The following is a 17,474-nucleotide window of genomic DNA, read 5'->3' on the forward strand; positions in this document are numbered from 1 at the left end:
TTGGGAAATGACTCATTCTTATAAATTTGACTCAGTTCTCTATATTTGAGAAATGAGGCCTTTTTTAGGGAGACTTAAATTTTTTACCCCAGTTTTTTCTTTTTGTTTTCCTTCTAATCTTGGCCGCATTGGTTTTGTTTGTGTTAAATCTTTTTAGTTTAATGTAATCAAAATGATCCATTTTATATCCTATAATGCTTTCTATCTCTTGCTTGGTCATAAATTGTTCCCTTTTTCATAGATCTGACAGGTAAACTATTTCACATTTCCCTAATTTGATTTTGGTACCAGGTCCTTTGTGTTTAAATCATGTATCCATTGTAAACCTTAAAATTTCTTAGACTTATGAATGTTGGAAATTTCACCATTGGGAAATTTCATACTTGGAAAAAAATTCCTACTGATAGTAAGAACTCTATTGGAATGTGAAACCCCTTGGCATGGGAGGATCCTTCTCCTCCCTACTTAAGACTACTTTAGGACAGAAACCTTTTGCTAAACAATGGAAAGGGCTTTGACCTATGCTTAAGCATAAAACAGGAAGTTCTTTGAATCATGATTAATTTTAGAATTGATACAATAGAGATACTTGGAATGACAGAACCAGGTCTTGGAAAATACAATCTCCACTCAATTTAGGAAGGGCTGCAGCAAAGATCAAGATTTAATTATTTGAGACTATGACCTTCAACAGACATGTGCAAAGCCACAGACCTCTGGGCGGTCCTGGGTTAAGCTAGAGCCACCATTGGCACAGGGGAGACATTGACAGTGATTGGTAGATGTGAGAACTGAGGGGAGGGGACTTGGATGGTTTCCTTAAAGATAGTGGGGTCTGAGGACGGAGGAGGAGAGTTTTTTGCTCTGAGAGGTTTTTGCTCTGAAGGAGGTTTTGCTCTGAGCGAGGTGGCTCTGAAGGAGGACTGAGGAGGTTGCTCTGTGGGAGGACCAGGAGAGAAGGCTGGCTCTGAAGGAGGAGAATTCTCTGGAAACATTTCTTGAAAGGAGGCTCTCTTGAAGGTGGAGCCTGAGATTGGCATGAGAAGCCTTACCTAGAGAGATCTTGGGTGAGTGATAAAACCAACTGACTGATTCATTCATTCTTATTCCTTTCTTACTTTCTCTCTTTTTCTATTGATTAATCAGTTTATTATAAATTAAATTTCTCTATAAAACCCAGTTGGCTTGGGCATATTCATAAATTGGGAATATATTCCCTGGCGACCATCTTATATTTATATAAAACCAAGACACAGTAGAAAACATATTTCAGCGGTCATAATTGACATATATATTTCCCTTGCTCCCAAACATTTTAATTATCACACCATTTTGACCAGATCTCAGTTTTTTTCCTATTGTAAACAGTGATAGTATAAATATTTTGTTAGATATAATTTCTTTCTTTTTAGAATTAGCCTTATTGAGTGTTTACACTTAACAATGGGATCTGTTGGTCAAAGTATACAGACATTGAATCACTTTCTTAGCACAATTACAAATTGCTTTTGAGAACTGCTAGACCAGTTTTCTTACAAGAGTATATTAAGGTTGCTGCCTTTCTATAATACCCCACCCCTACCATAGAGTTCCCATATTTTGTGTCATATTTATCAGTTTGTAAGGTGGATCTTGAAGATCTTTTGATTTGAATTTCATTTATTGGTGATTAGGAGTAAACTTTCATCTGATCATTATTAGTTTGTATTTTTTCTTTGGACAGCTGTTTATTTATTGTTTTTGACCATTTAACTAGTAAAGAATGGCTTCTTGGATATACATTTGTATTAGAAACTGATTCTTGAGGAAGAGAGTGATATAATCTAACCTATGCTTTAGATAGTTTTTTTTTAAACCATTACTTTCTATCTTAGTAACAACTCTAAGACAGAAAGGCAAGGGCTAGGCAAACAGGGTTACATAAGTTGCCCAATGTCATAGGGCTAGGAAGTGCCCAATGCCAGATTTGAACCTAGGACCTGGCACTCTATCCACTGTGCTACCCCAACCTCAGGAAGGTTCTTTTTGATAGTGGTGTAAAGGAAGGATTGGACTTGCAGGAAGTAGGGAAACTTCTTTTTGTTCTGTTGTTTCAGTCATATCTATTGCTCATGACCCCTTTTGGAGACTTCTTAGACAATTGTAGTAGTCTAGGTCAAGGATGGATACAGACTCTGGGCTGAATCCTTTTTGCTAGGACTGCCAGCTAAGAATAGTTTTTGCATCATTTAATAAAGTTTTATTGTATTTAAATTCATAAAAACCATTCTTAGCTACCAAAAGGGAACCAGAAGATGTGGCTCTCTGTTGCAGCTTATCATTCCCTGTTCTAGGTGATGAAGGCCTGCACTCAGTTGGTGGCTGTCTGTATGAATAGGAACATATTTGTGGAAGAAATATGGAATTAGATCTGAAAGACTTATACACTGGTTAGGTGTAGAAGTGAAGCAAAAGAGAAGAACTTAAGACTTTTTTTAGGATGAAACATAAATGAGTAGCAAGGTAATAATAATAATTTGCATTTATACAGCAAGTTAAGCTTGAAAAGTATATATTACAAATGATTTTGTTTTATCTTCAATAATCCTAGTAAGGAGATGGTGTTATATATATCCATCTAATTTATTTATTTATTAACCCTTACCTTCCATCTTAGAATCAATGCTGGGTATTGGTTCTAAGGCAGAATAGTGGTAAGGGCTAGGCAATGGGGGTTAAGTGACTTGCCCAGGGTCACATAGCTAGGAAATATCTGAGGTCAGATTTGAACCCAGGACCCCCCACCTCTGGGCCTTTCTCTCAATCCACTGAAGCACCTAGTTGTCCCCTATTTACCCATTTTAGAGATGTAGACACCAAAGGCAATAGAAGTTAAGTGACTTGCCTGGGATTCCATAGTTGAAGGATGGGGTAAAGGAATATTTATTTGGCATCTTCCATGTTCCAGACACTATGGTTAAATGCCTTTTTTTAAGCAAATAATTCTTTTCATCCTCATAATAAATCTGCAGGGTAGGGGCTATTGTTATATTCATTTTACAGTTAAATAAATTGAGATAAACAAGGTGACAGTTAATAAATGTATGAAGGCAAATTTGAACTTGTCTTCCTGATTCCAGATCCAAAGCCCTATCTACTGTGCCAACAGCTACCCATAATATAACACAGCTAGTAAGATATCATCATATCAGCTAGAATATTGGGGACTTTGGGGTCCAGCACCTTCTGGATTGAGTGACCAGGTGACTGAGCTGACTTATTCCAACATTCGCTCATTAGCCATTACAGGCTATGGAATAGCTCTGGATCAGTGGGCAAAGGGAAAAGGTTATAGGATTATAGAACTGAGTGTCAGAAGGAACCTGGGAAGTCTTATGCATCATTTAAAAATAGGATATGCATGCTTTTTATTAATAAATTTTAATTTTTTCCAGATTACATGTCTATATAATTTTTAATAATTGTTTTCTAACATTTTGAGATCCATTTCTCTCCTCCTTCCCATCCCTACCATACAATACATATTTCCACATTTGTCATATTGTTGCTTATACTAGAAAAAATTCATGGAGGAAATAAATTAAAGAATGATATGCTTCAAAAAAATAAGATATCATGTCATAGCTAGTAAGTGTCTGGGACTGGATTTGAACTCAGGTCTATCATTATTCACTCTATCTACTGGGCTACCTCATTGCCTCTTAGAATGGATAGTTGTGTCCTCCATAAAGCTTGGGAAGGAAGACTTGTGTTGCTTCTGAAGACAGCATAGACTACTTCTGTTATCTCCTGGGGGACTTTTATTTTCTACTCTTACTGTCCTGTTTGAAATGAGAGATGCAATTTAAGGGCTCTCACTGGGCTCCATCTTCTTGGTTTCTTCCAGCTCTAATATTGACACTGGCTGGCCCAGAGTTCTGGTACAGAAAGAATGGTGGACACAACTTTTAGCCACTGTTTTTGTGCTTGTGTTGTACTTAGTGCCTTCAAAATGTTCCTGATTTCTGGAGAAAAAAAGAGAGGGGAGTTTCTTTTATGAACCAATAACTTGCATGTTGGCCTAAATTCATTAATCGTCTTTCCGGTTGGTGAGTGTTTCACACAAGTTTTGAGGAGGGGCAAATCTGGACCTTACACATTGAATTGTATAACTTGATTTGCCTAGACGGAGGAGATAGGGAAGTCTTTTAACTCCAGCGAATCACCTGCCTTCTCTGGGTACTAGTTTTCCCTTGTAAGTCAAAGGGGTAGGAGTAAATGGTAAGTGAGGTACTTTCCAACTCTGAATCTGACATCCTGCATTCAACACTTTTGACAGCAGTAACATAATCTGAATCAGGAGCTAGAGTGGTGGCTAATTCGGGGTGTCAGTGTTCAGTCTTGCTTTCTTGGGCTGGGATGGAAAAGGAAGAAGATGATTATGAGGTGTTGCCCAAGTGATAAGTCAACAGGATAAGCTCTAGTTGTTAGGGCATGCTGTAAATAGCACTAAATACTAGAAAAGATCTGATAAACCATATTGCTCAATCTCCTACAGTTTCATTCAGGAAATTTTCAATAAGTAGCTCAAATTTACCTAATATTTGCCTTTCAGGGTTGTTATGAAGTCCATAAAAAAAACAACAACAAACCTTACCATGTGTCTCAGAATTACTACTAAGTATCATTTCTAAGATAGAAGAATATCAAGGGCTAAACAGTTGGGATTAGGTGACTTGCCGATGGTCACATAGCCAGGAAGTGTCTAAGATCAGATTTGTAGTTTTCTCAACTGCAAACCTGGTTCTCTATCCACTGTACTATCGAGTAGCCCCTTGTTGTGAGGGGCAAATGAGATAAATATTATTGTAATATTAGAGTTAGGGACTAGATTTTATTGATATTGAGAGTTCTGGGGTGAAGAAACTCCCTTCACCAATGCAAATTGATCCTTTTTCTGCAATTTAAGGTCTTAGCGAGTTGCCTAGAACCCTGAGAGGTTAAGTAACTTGCCCAGGATCACATAGCCACAATATATCAAAGGTAAGACTTGAACCCAGGTTTTCCTACTTTTGATGCTTGTTTGCTAGCCCCTAAACCATGCCTCTTCTCTTGCATTATTATATCCATTTTGATATTGAAGAAATAGGGGCTTAGAAAAGTTTAAACAACATGCCTGGGTTCCTACAGAGAGCATATAGTGACAGAACCAAGTAGTGATTCCAAATTGAGTGTTCTTCCATTATTCCACCTAGTGGTCTGTGCTGTCCTTTCAGCCTGACCATTTGCTTGAAGGTGAGGAAACTGGTGACAGCTTAGATAGGACTCCTGTCTACAAATAATTCAGACCCCTTAATGTGTCCTATTTAAAGTGGCAAAATGGACTCATTGCCATAAACTCTCAAGCATAGCTCATAGATAATTTGTACAGAGCTGAGCTCACTGCAGCAGAAGCTTGAAGGTGGAACTAGGGGATTTGAAGCAGACATACTTAAGAATTCTGAGCTTGTGGAACCCTTCAAAGAAAAGGCTTCTTGGTTACTTCCCGTGGAAAGCAAATACCTTCTGGAAAGTTACACTGAGCAGTTTGAAATGTATGATCCTTCTTTTTCTTTTTCTTTTTTTTTAATCCTTACCTTCCATTTTAGAATTAATATTGCATACTGGTTCCAAGGCAGAAGAGTGGTAAGGGCTAGGCAATGAGGGTTGCCTAGGGTCAAACAGCTATGAAATGTCTGAGGCAATATTTGAACCCAGAACCTCTCCTCTCCAGGCCCTGTTCTTAATCCACTGAGCCACCTAGCTCCCCCCTAGCTTTGTGGGTAAACCCTCCCAGCTTTGTGGGTAAACATGTGGTAATAATAACTGAATCCAAAGAATGATTGCATGTACTCTATGGGGTCCTCATTAAGGATCTAAGCTTAGCTTTTATTTTTTAACCTTTACTTTTTGTCTTAGTAACAACTCTAAGACAGAAGGGCAAGGGCTAGGCAAATAGGGTTAAGTGACTTACCCGGGGTCATACTGCCCGGAAGTATATGAAGCCAAATTTGAACCCAATTCCAGGTGTGACATTCTATTCATTGTGCTACTTAGCTGACCCTAAGCTTAGTTCTGGAAAGAAAGTCCACAAGTCCTTTGTGATTTAGAAAAAGAACAAACATTGACGATATGGAGGTAGTTATGGAACTTTTCCTTCCATGGAACCAGTTGGGAATTTGATCATTTTTGCCTAGTTTCATTCTACAGACAACACTCTCCTTTCATTGGTAAGCAATTATTTCTTCAGTGCCATCTGCCATTTCATGGCTAAGTCACCCAGTAAGGTGAAGCATCTGTGATAAGGAGAAGTACTTTATGTTCATTGTAATGTACATAATAAAATGCGTGCATACATATTTTAGCACAGACTCAAAATTTAGGAGCTACTCAGCATTCAAAGTGGCCTCGTGCTAGAGAGTTCAGTCCCATGGAAGAGACCAGTAGATCAAGCAACGATTCTGTAACTGTTTTCTTTTACAGAGTAAAAATATAGAAATTGAATTGCCCCAGGAAGGATTAAAGTACTTGCTTCCTTTTTAGAGAAGGCGCAAGACAAATGTCACATCATATATTTTCTCTTAGGTAAGGTGGAGTCTAGCCCATTGGAATAGTGTAAAGCTGACAATAGATGCTCCAATTTACATTTCTGGAACTTAAGAGGTTTTGATTTTTTTAAATTTATTGGACAGTTTTGATCATCATTAACATATAGCACATACCTATGGATCATGCGAAATAATAGAAACTATTATGATAGTTTCATGATAATATACTTAAAATCTTTATCTTCTGTCTTAGATAGAAGAAGGGCAAGGGCTAGGCAATTGGGGTTAGGTGACTTGCCAAGGGTCATATAGCTAGGGAGTGTCTGAGTCTGATTGAACTTCCTCCTGACTCCACTACCTAGCTACCACTATAATGCATTTTAAAATAAAATAGAGGCAATGTGGAAGAGCATTGGAATCAAAGGACCAGGATTCAAATTTCTCCTCAGCTACTTACTATCACTATGATCTTGAGTATGTTTCTAGACCCCATTTTCCTTATGGGTAAAAGGGATCAATGACAAGAAGCCTTTATTAAGTGCCTACTATTGACACAGAGGCTAAACTCAGGCCCTGACTTCAAGGAGCTAACAATCTAAAAGGAGAGGGTCATTAAAGATGATTTCTAAGATTTATTTAACTTCTAATAGAATCTGCAAATAGCATTTATATATATCTCTGCAGCTCAAACAATAGTATAACTTGATCTATAGATTCTGTGGAATATAAATTTGTTGTTGGCCTTTCAAGAATTTCCCATCTCTCTTTTATGGACAGAATTTATACTGAAAATTGCCCTAAAAGGAAAATCCATGATATGTAATGATTCAGTTTCACTACCCAAAATCTTTTCTTGGTCCACTAAAAGTCCAATTTTATTTAATTAGACTAAAATCACAAGAATTCATCATAAATTTCACAGAGGTGATTTCAGCACTTTATAGGAGGGATTTTTTAAGTGGTTGTTTCTGCAATGTAAGCAGTATTAGCATTCCAAAGAAATTAGACAGATAAAAAAACCCAATATATATCAAAATGTTCAAAATAGCAACCCTTTTTTCATGGTGTTACAGAATTAGAAACAGAGTAGATGTCTGATTTCTAGAGAATGGCCAAAAACCACTATGGTATATGCAAGCATGTGTTGGTAAATATTTGGCAACACAATTTTAAGTTTATTCTGCATTTTTAACATTTTCTCCATCACTTTAATTTTAAATAATCAAGAGAATAACAAATTAAATCTTGATGTGTGACATTTGCTTATTTCCAAGGTATAAATAGTTGTACTGAAAGTCTATTAATTGTTTCTTAAAGATCTGATATAGAGAGCAGAGCCAAGATGGTGGAGAAGGTTAGTAATCTCTACCAAATGACTCTCCAAAAAACTTTGAAATAATGCCTCAAAAAAAAAAAAAAAAAAACCAGAGTAGCATAACCCACAAAAAGATAGAGTGAAATAATTTTTCAGCTCAAAACAACTTAGAAGACTGGCACAAAATATCTAGTGCACCAGAGTGGAAATGGAACACAAAGCAGCACACCAGGGTAGACCCAACCTAGGCAACAGATCCTGGGGGCAGCTGAATCAGCAACAAAGTTTTCCAGGGCTCTTGGCCATACATGGTAAGAGGAGTCAGACAGCTGCTCGGATGGAGATTACATGGGTCCCTTTGCTGGCTCTGGGTGAAAGACTCTTGTTACATTTCCCATATGCAGAACCAGGCCATGTTCTGAGAGTGAGGAGGAGCTCATCAGTACTTGCAGCCATAGGGGAGCCAAAACTCTGGTCATAGTTCTAAGACAGAAAAGAGTGCTTATGATTACTCAAAGACTAAAGCACAAGCCAGGAGAGTATTAAACACCCTCTTCTTATATCATACCATCTTGGAAGACCTGAAAAATCCTCAGAGCTAGCTCTGAAGTAGTTGCACAAAGAATTTGAAGTTTGGAACAGTGCTCCCTTCATGATATTTATGAAGTTCAATGTTAACAGGTTTTTTTAATTAAAAGGAAAGAAAAGGGCTAGAACATGAGCAAACAACCAAAAAAAGACATTCCACATAGGAAATTATTTTGATGACAGGGAAGATCAAAACACAAACTCAGAAGAAAACAGAGTCAATATTGCTGCATCCAAAGCCTCCAAGAAAATTATGAATTGTTCCCAAGCCCCCAAAGAATAAATTAAGGAGCTCAAAAAGGATTTTAAAAATCAAATAAGAGAGGTAAAAGAAAAATTGGGAAAATAAATGAGGGCAATATAGGAAAATCATGAAGAAAGGGTCAACAGGTTGGTAGAGGAGGCACAAAAAAAAATACCAATGAAATTAATATCACAAAAAACTGGAATAGACCAGTTGGTAAAAGAGACACAAAAATACAATGAAGAAAAGAATTTTTTAAAAGGCAGAATTGACCATATGGAAAAAGATATACAAAAATGCACTGAAAAGAAGAACTTCTTAAAAGGTAGAATTGGTCTTATGGGGTACAAAGGTACAAAAATTCACTGAGGAAAAGAACTCTTTATTTTTTTCTAATTTTTAAATTTTATTTAGTCAATTTAGAACATTGTTCCTTGGTTACAAGAATCATATTCTTCCCCCTGCCCCCTTCCTGTAGCTGATGTGCAATTCCACTGGGTATTACATATATCTTTGATCAGAACCTATTTCCATGCTGTTGATGTTTGCACTAGGATGTTCATTTAGAGTCTACATCCCCAATCATATCCCCCTTGACCCATATAATCAAGTAGTTGTTTTTCTTTGGTGTTTCTACTTCCACAGTTTTTCCTCTGAATGTGGATGGTGTTCTTTCTCACAGATCCCTCCAGGTTGTTCAGGATCACTGCATTGCCACTAATGGAGAAATCCATTACATTTGATTGTACCACAGTGTATTAGTCTCTGAGTATGATGTTCTCCTGGTTCTGCTCCTCTCACTCTGCATCAATTCCTGGAGTCAGTCCAGTTCACATGGAATTCCTCCAGTTTATTATTCCTTTGAGCACAATAGTATTTTATCACCAACAGATACCACAATTTGATCAGCCATTCCCCAATTGAAGGGCAGCCCCTCATTTTCCAATTTTTTTGCCACCACAAAGAGCACAGCTATGAATATTCTTGTACATGTCTGAAAAGAACTCTTTTAAAAAATAGAATTGGCGAAATAGAGATTAAAAAGATCACTAAAGAAAATCATGCATTAAAATTCGGAATTGGGAAGTGGAAGCTAATGGATTCCATTAGACAACAAGAAACAATCAAAGTCAAAAGAATGAAAAAAAATAGAAGAAAATGTGAACTCACTTTTTGGAAAAACAACCTGACCTGGATAATTATCCAGGAGAGGCAATATAAGAATTATTGCACTACCTGAAAACCATGATTAAAAAAAAAAAGAGTCTACACACCATTTAAAAATAAATTATCAAGGAAAATTGCTCTGATATTCTAGAACCAAAGGGTAAATAGAAATTGAAAGAGTCCATAAATCACCTCCTGAAAGAGATCCCCAAAAGATAACTCTTAGGAATAGTAAAGCCAAATTTCAGAATTCCTAGGTCAAGGAGAAAACTATTTCAAGCATTCAAAAAGAAAAATTTAACAATGTTGGAGCCACAGTATAAATAAGATTTAGCAGCTTCTCCATTAAAGCACTGGAGGGCCTAGAATATTCCAGAGGGCAAAGGAGCTAGCATTTGAAACAAGAATCACTAACTAAGCAAAACTGAGCATAATCCTTCAAGGAAAAATATGGGTATTCCATGAAATAGAGGGATTTCACACAGTTCTGATGAAAAGATCAGAGGTGAATAGGAAAATCTGACTCTCAAATACATGACTCAAGCATAAAATGGTGAACAAAAATGAGAAATTGAAAGACATTCAAAAAAGTTAAACTGTGTACATTCCTACATGGGCAAATGATTCTTGCAACTCCTAAGGAATTTTCTCATTATTAGGGCAGTTAGAAGATGTATACATAGAATGAGGACAAGAGTATGAGTTGAATATAATATGCTGATATAAAGAAAATTAAGGCATAATAAAGAGGAATTAATTGGGAGGAGGGGAAAGGGAAAAATAAAATGGGGTAAATTATCTCACATAAAAGAGGCCTGAAAGCTTTTATAGTGGAGGGGAAGATGGAGTAGGTGGGGAGGGAAACACATGAATTTTACTCTCATCTAAACCGGCTCAATGAAAGAAGAACATATATAATCAATTGGGCATAGAAATCCATCTTATCTTATAGGACAGCAGAAAGGGAAAAAGATGAGAGAAAGGGGTGGGGCTTATTGAAAAGACGGCAAATTGAAGGATATTGTGATCAGTAACCAAATAGGGGAAAATAGGATGGAAAGTAATATACAGTAATCATAAGGTGAAACATTTTTTACAAGTCTCTAATAAAAGTCTTAGTTTTTCTTTTTTTAAAATCAAAGATATTTTATTTCCCAATTACATGTAATAACAGTTTTCAACATAGGTTTTCCAAAATTATAAGATCTAAATTGTCTCCCTCCCTCTTCCCTTTAACCCTCCTCCCTGTTGGAGATGGTAAGCAATTTGATCTGTATTACATATGTATTATTATGAAAAATATATTTCCATACTGGTCTTTGTGAGAATACTCATACAAAATCAAAACCCCAAAATAAAAGTGTAAACTAATGTAAAAGATAGTATGCTTTGAATTGCATCTGACTCCAACAGTTCTTTGTTTGGAGGTGGCTAGCATTCTTTGTTATAAGTCCTTCAGAATTGTCCTGGATCATTGTATTGCTAAGAGTAGCTAAGTCTTTCTCAGTTAATCATCATACAATATTGCTGTTACTGAGCCTCATCTCTTAAAGACATAGAGAAATGGATTGAATGTATGAGAATATGTCATTTCCTAACTGATAAATGGTCAAAGAATATGAACAGAGTTCTTAGACAAAGTAATCAAAGCTCTCTATAGTCATGCAAAGAAATACTCTAAATCTCTATTATTTAAAGAAATGCAAATTAAAATAACCCTCAGGTACCATCCCATACCTATCAGATTGATTATAATGATAGCAAAGGAAAATGGCAAAACTTGGAGAGTATGTGAGAAAATTGAGACACTAATGCACTGTGGGAGAGTCATGAAGTGATTCAACCATTCTGGAGAACAATTTGGAACCAATTGCCCAAAGGGCTATAAAACAGTACCTACCACTATTAGGTTTGTATTCCAAAGAGATAAAAAACAAAAAGGGAGAGGACCTATTTGTTAAAAAAAAAAAACATTTAAAGCAGCTTTTTTTGTGTTTGTTGGGGTAAAAAAATTGGAAAGTGAGGGAATACCCATCAATTAGAAAATAGATGAATAAGTTATATTGTTATAATGAAATACTATTTTGCTGTAAGAAATGATGAGCAGGAGGAGCTCAGAAAAAGACAAATTGAAGAATAGTGAAGTAAACAGAACCAGAAGAACAGTGTACACAGTGATGGGAATACTATACAATGAACAACTCTGAATAACTTAGCTATTCTCAGCAATACAATGATCTAAAACAATCCCAAAGGATTCTTGATAAAAAATGCCATCTGCTTCCAGAGAAGGAATTGATGGAGTCTGAATTTAGATGAAAGGAAACTCTTTCACTTTCTTTTTTATTTCTTTTTTTGTTCAAGTTTCCTTCTACAACAGGATTCAAATGGAAAAATGTTTTACATGATAGCACATGTAAAATCTATAAGAAACTTCTTACCATCTTGGGGGTATGGGAAAGGGAAGAAGAGAATTTGAGACTCAAAATTCTTTTGAAATTTAGAAATCATTGAAATTCTTTTTACATTTAATTGGGGGAAATTTTTAAAAACGTTTATTGAAAAATAAATCAATAAAAAAGCCAAAAAAATCTGATATATAATGTCTTTAGCATCTCCCTCGAAATGAAAGTAATGATATTGTATAGTACAAATTGATAAATATGAAGGATTCAGAGAAGCATGGGAAGATTTTCATGAACTGATGCAGAAAAAAATAATCAGAACCAAGAAAATCTATAGAATGATGACAACAAAGTAAATAAAAACAAAAATAAAAATAAAAAAATAACAAAAGGATCAATGAAATTCTTAGAGAAGATAACAAAACATATTTACTCCTTCCTAGCAGAGAGATGGGGATCTACCAGGACAGAAAAGTGTCTTCGTGTTTGGCCTGGCTCATGGTTTAGATTTTTTTTTCAGTTGCTTCCAAATATTTTATCATGAACTTGACAAATAGTAACAAACACAGACATTTCCAAATACAAAAAAGAGCAGAAGATATGCCTTTGTGTTTTATTTTTTTAAGTATACCTTAATTTAAAAACTTTAAATGTATTTGTTTGTTACATTAAAGTTCTCAGGTATCTCCCTCCCTCTCTTCCCTTACCATACTAAAAAGAGCATCATTTGACAAAAAAAAAATATGTATACATACATATATATATACACATATATATATATACACACATATATATACATAAAACTATGTCTTGCTTGTGTGGAAGAGAGAAATACTGAAGGAAATATGACTGGATTTGCAGTGTTGTCTCATGCAAGAAGGAGATAGAACTCTGGCTGCCAATGGGGGATGGGAATGGAATCTCCAGCTAAGAAAAGGAGGTGAGCAGTTGGAGATTCAGCTTTTCCCTTTGGAACTACAAAGGACAGGAGGAATTCTCACTGAGCTTATTTAGCTACAAATCTCTCATTGAATAGAAAAGATGCAGACTAACCATCTCTCTTATAGTGATTGGATAGCAACTTTTTGCCCTTTGGGTTAGGCAATAGCCTATCCATCAGAAGATTTCCTTCAAAAGCTATAACTCTATGCCAAGAAATACATCATCTTGAACATACAAAGATAACAAGATCATCTGGGACTTAGTCCCTAGACTTGAGCTCCAAACCCCTGAAGAAACTCTAGGTGGAAAATAGTCTGGGACCTCCTGTTCCCTCTTTCCTAGCCTATTATACCAAATCCTTTATCTAATAAATATTTTAACTAACTGAGACACCAGATCTTCTTCAATGTACTAAGGGTATCATAGATACAATCAGCTAAAGAATAAAATAGTAACAGATTTGAAGGGGATTTTTCTCTTACCCTTCAGCTCTGGTCATATTCAACTCCATTTTCTCTAGGACAGCTCTGCCTGGGAGGGAAGTGGTGTTCCTCTTTATCTGTTCCCTCAATCTCAGTTACCTGTCAAACTTTGGTTCCTGATCCCCTGCTAGGACACATGTTCCTTCTTATCAGTTCTTTTTCTAGAGGTGGACAAATACAAGGTATTCTTCAAATAATATTTCTGTTGCTGAATATAATGTTCTCTTAGTTCTGATTTTGTTTTATTCTTCATAATTTCATGTAGGCCTTTCAATATCTTTTTCTTAAAAAATTCTTACTTTTTATTTTAGAATCAATATTGATTCCAAGGCAGAAGAGTAGTAAGGGCTAGGCAAATGGGTTAAATAACTTGCCCATGACCACAGAGCTAGGCAGTGTCTAAAGCCATATTTGAACCCAGGACCTCCTATCTCTAGGATTGGCTCTCAATCCACTGGGTCACCTAGCTTCCTCCCTTTTCATGTTTGTTGGTTTTTAAAAAAAATAAATTTCTTATAATTTTTAACATGTTATTCCATCACAATTCTGTGTCAATATAGCATAGGACCTCAGGTTTCCCTTGGACACCCCAAACATAGAGGTTATTCAGGTCAAACAGAAAGCAGGAAAATTCTTTCCTATCCTTGCATTCTTGCAATGGTGAGGAAAATGCAACTCTGGATATCAGAGACACACAATAAGGAAAGACCCCTGAGAGAAATATTCCCCTTGGATTCTCCCCTAGATTTTGAGATGGACACCGATGTATATTTTCTGGTTATGTTCTGATACCATCGGGTGGCAAAATAGGACATCTACTTGTCCCCTAAACTATGCCTAGACACCCTACTGGATTAGAAGAGCATCTTCAGGATACTAAACATCACTCTAGCCCCTGTCAGGTGACAGACATCTCTACCTTCTGCCCAACCTCATTCCATTCCCTAATTCTTGGTCATGTCAAAAAGGTATATAAGAAGCCCAGAATCCATCTCCTCTAGGAGGCAGTGTCCACTCTTGTGTCTGTCTCCTGACCTTTTAACACTATTATCAAATTAATAAATTTCTCTTTTTATTTTTAAGCTAAGTTTTGGAGTCTTGCATTCTTTCATAGGGTACCTGTCCCAAACCTGGGGTTCATATAAGTAGGGCAGTTTAGGTAGCACAATGGTTAAAGTTCTGGCCTGCAATCAGGAGGACTTAAGTTAAAATTCTGCCTCAGAGACTTGCTGTGTGACCCTGGGCAAATTATTTAACCCTGTTTGCCTCAGTTTCTACATCAGTAAAATGATCTAGAGAAGGAAATGGGAAACAATTCTAATATATTTGCCAAGAAAACCCCAAATGAGGTAAAAATGACTCAGGGATGACTAATCAACTAAACAACAATAGCAGCACAATGAGATAAAAAGAAAATTATGTTCAAAATAGTTGTGAAATGTATGGAATATCTGGGAGTCGACTTATTAAGACATTCTCAGAATTCACAAGACTACAACTTATTGTGTATACATGTGTGTGTATTTCTGTATTTATATATTTCTCCCCCCACCCTGGACCCATTGCTTTATGATTTGATAACCTTCTTTTCTGGTTACCTGCATCATGTCCTAGATGCATTTTATGCAATGTTACATGACAAGACAATGCTGGAAATATAGTGCAGCTTAATTATACCTGCCATACATCTCTCCCATCCCTCTTGGGTCACTGACAATTTTGATTTTTCAGAACTTTCAAGATAGCTTAAGTTTTACACTTAAGTTCTATGACTTATTCACTTCTAAAAAAGAAAAATGCAATCATAGGACTTCTAGCCAAACCCTCCATCTTACAGTTGAAGAAACTAAGGTTCAGGAAGGTTGTGACTTGCCCATGGTCATTCAGGTGGTATTCACCATTCTTTTGAAGTGATATAATTTAGTTTCCTTTTTTTGGACAATTTGTAGCAAATAGATTTTTAACCTTTTTGTCAGCATCAAAACTGTAAATATGAATTATTGCAATATAAATATAGATGCTGATTATGTGAGATGGAAAGCTGAATATATGCACATGCACAGTAATTATATATATGTATTGTATATGTATATGATTGTGTATGTGGGTATAGATACACAATTATTTCCCCATGGGATTGTTGTCTGATTGACATTTCACTTTTCTGAACAGCAGCTGCTTCTCTTCTAATAATCTCACAAATTCATCAAATCCTCTGATCTTAGTTGAAGCTGGGCTGCTGAAGTAGCTCATTGTGTATGTTTGAGCCCTGAAGCATTAGAAACACAGCCTGGTATAAATCAGCACATTTCTATTCAGAGCCTTCAAGTTCAGAGCCTTAAAATTAAAATAGTTGCTTATTGTGCAAATCCCAAGAAGCAAACATGTTACTCTTCAGTATGCCCAGAAACTACTTTCAGACCAGGATCTATTCAGGTATGAGTCTGAAGGCTCTTGCCAATGCCTTACCAGGGACAGGATCCCATCTTTGTTCCCCTGCTCCCCCAAAGCACTGGATATTATATTAGAAAAACATAAAGAACCAGGAAGCCTTCAACAAGAGAGGCCTTTATTGATGCTTTTAGGAAAATCTCACCCCAAGATCACTTCTGCATACTAATTGTAGGAACTCAAGAAAAGGAAAAGATAACAGTGTGTTACTGGTCCTGGTAATGCACAAGTATATACCAAGTATCTTTGATTCCAGTTCTTAGCACAATGCCTGGCATATAATAGGTGCTCAATAAGTATTTGTTGATTGATTGATTATTGATTGATAAATACCTTTAGCCAACAAACAAGATCCCTCATCTCAAGAAGCTTATGATTAGTGGGAGGAAGATTTATTATTATACCAAGAGCCATGCTGAGTTTTTGCCCCCTTTTCCATCCCCACCCAAAAGTGTTATTTTCAAGAAAATATGTGTAACCTGTAACCTAATGACAAGAGCAGTGAAGTGAAGGCCTGGGCTGGGTTCTTATGACTGATTACTCTGCAGTCTCAAACACGTGCTGTTCACTATTGTAACATCCTTTTGGCTAGTAAACTCATGAAACACTTACTTTGTTCCAAGCATTGTGCCAAGTGCTGGGAATGAACACATAAGCAAAAAGAGAGACCATCTCAGCTCTGGAGCTTACAGGAAGATAAAAGGGTTGGAAGAAAGTATCTTCATGGGGAACATAGCAGATAAGTGCAGAGGATCAAGAGCAGTAATAGAGGAGAAGTGATGGAGGGAGCATGGATCCCCTGGGACCTTTCTTAAAATGGAGGCTTTGGAGGCATTCACTAATCAGAGACACCTTCCAGGGAGTGAAAGCTGATGGAGAAATACAGAGGTACGAGCAGGGCTTGGCAAGGAGTGAAGGAGTGAGCATGAGTAGCCTGGACACTTCCTCAAAATGCACTTAGCAAATTAGATTTAAAATAGTCCACACAATAGCTATTGCTCTGGTTTTTTTTTTGTTTGTTTGTTTGTTTGTTTGTTTGTTTGCCTACTTTTATGCTGCATTTCCCTGTTTGGTCTCTATTCAAGTCCTATTCTTATTCCTTGTGGATATAACAAGGAGTTCCTTTAAGATATGCTGGCTGAGTTAAAGCTCTGGCAGATGCTACAAAATAAGAACGGATTTGAGTCTAAGCATAGTGGTGGAACATCAACCATATCTGTTACATAAGACCAACCTAGCAAAGTTTGGAGATCCTCATTACCATAAGGCTGGTTCTAAGATGGTTTTTGGTGGTTTTACATAGCAGCAAGTGAC

At 36.5% G+C, this 17,474-nt stretch overlaps 1 protein-coding gene across 3 annotated transcripts in view; it reads left to right on the forward strand.

Annotated features, from left to right (window-relative positions):
- Positions 1-931: 931 nt before the first annotated feature.
- Positions 932-17,474, forward strand: part of HHLA2 (HHLA2 member of B7 family) — a 236,807-nt gene continuing 220,264 nt past the window's right edge. For 2 of the 3 annotated variants that reach the window (XM_056793438.1, XM_056793441.1), the window contains exon 1: positions 16,783-17,048. The gene's annotated coding sequence lies outside the window, so the exon portion shown is untranslated. Of the gene's footprint in view, positions 1,068-16,782; positions 17,049-17,474 lie in introns of those variants that run through there. The other variant, XM_056793440.1, reaches the window with a different exon arrangement.

The sequence above is a fragment of the Monodelphis domestica genome, chromosome 4 (assembly GCF_027887165.1).
Source record: "Monodelphis domestica isolate mMonDom1 chromosome 4, mMonDom1.pri, whole genome shotgun sequence".
NCBI lineage: Eukaryota > Metazoa > Chordata > Mammalia > Didelphimorphia > Didelphidae > Monodelphis > Monodelphis domestica.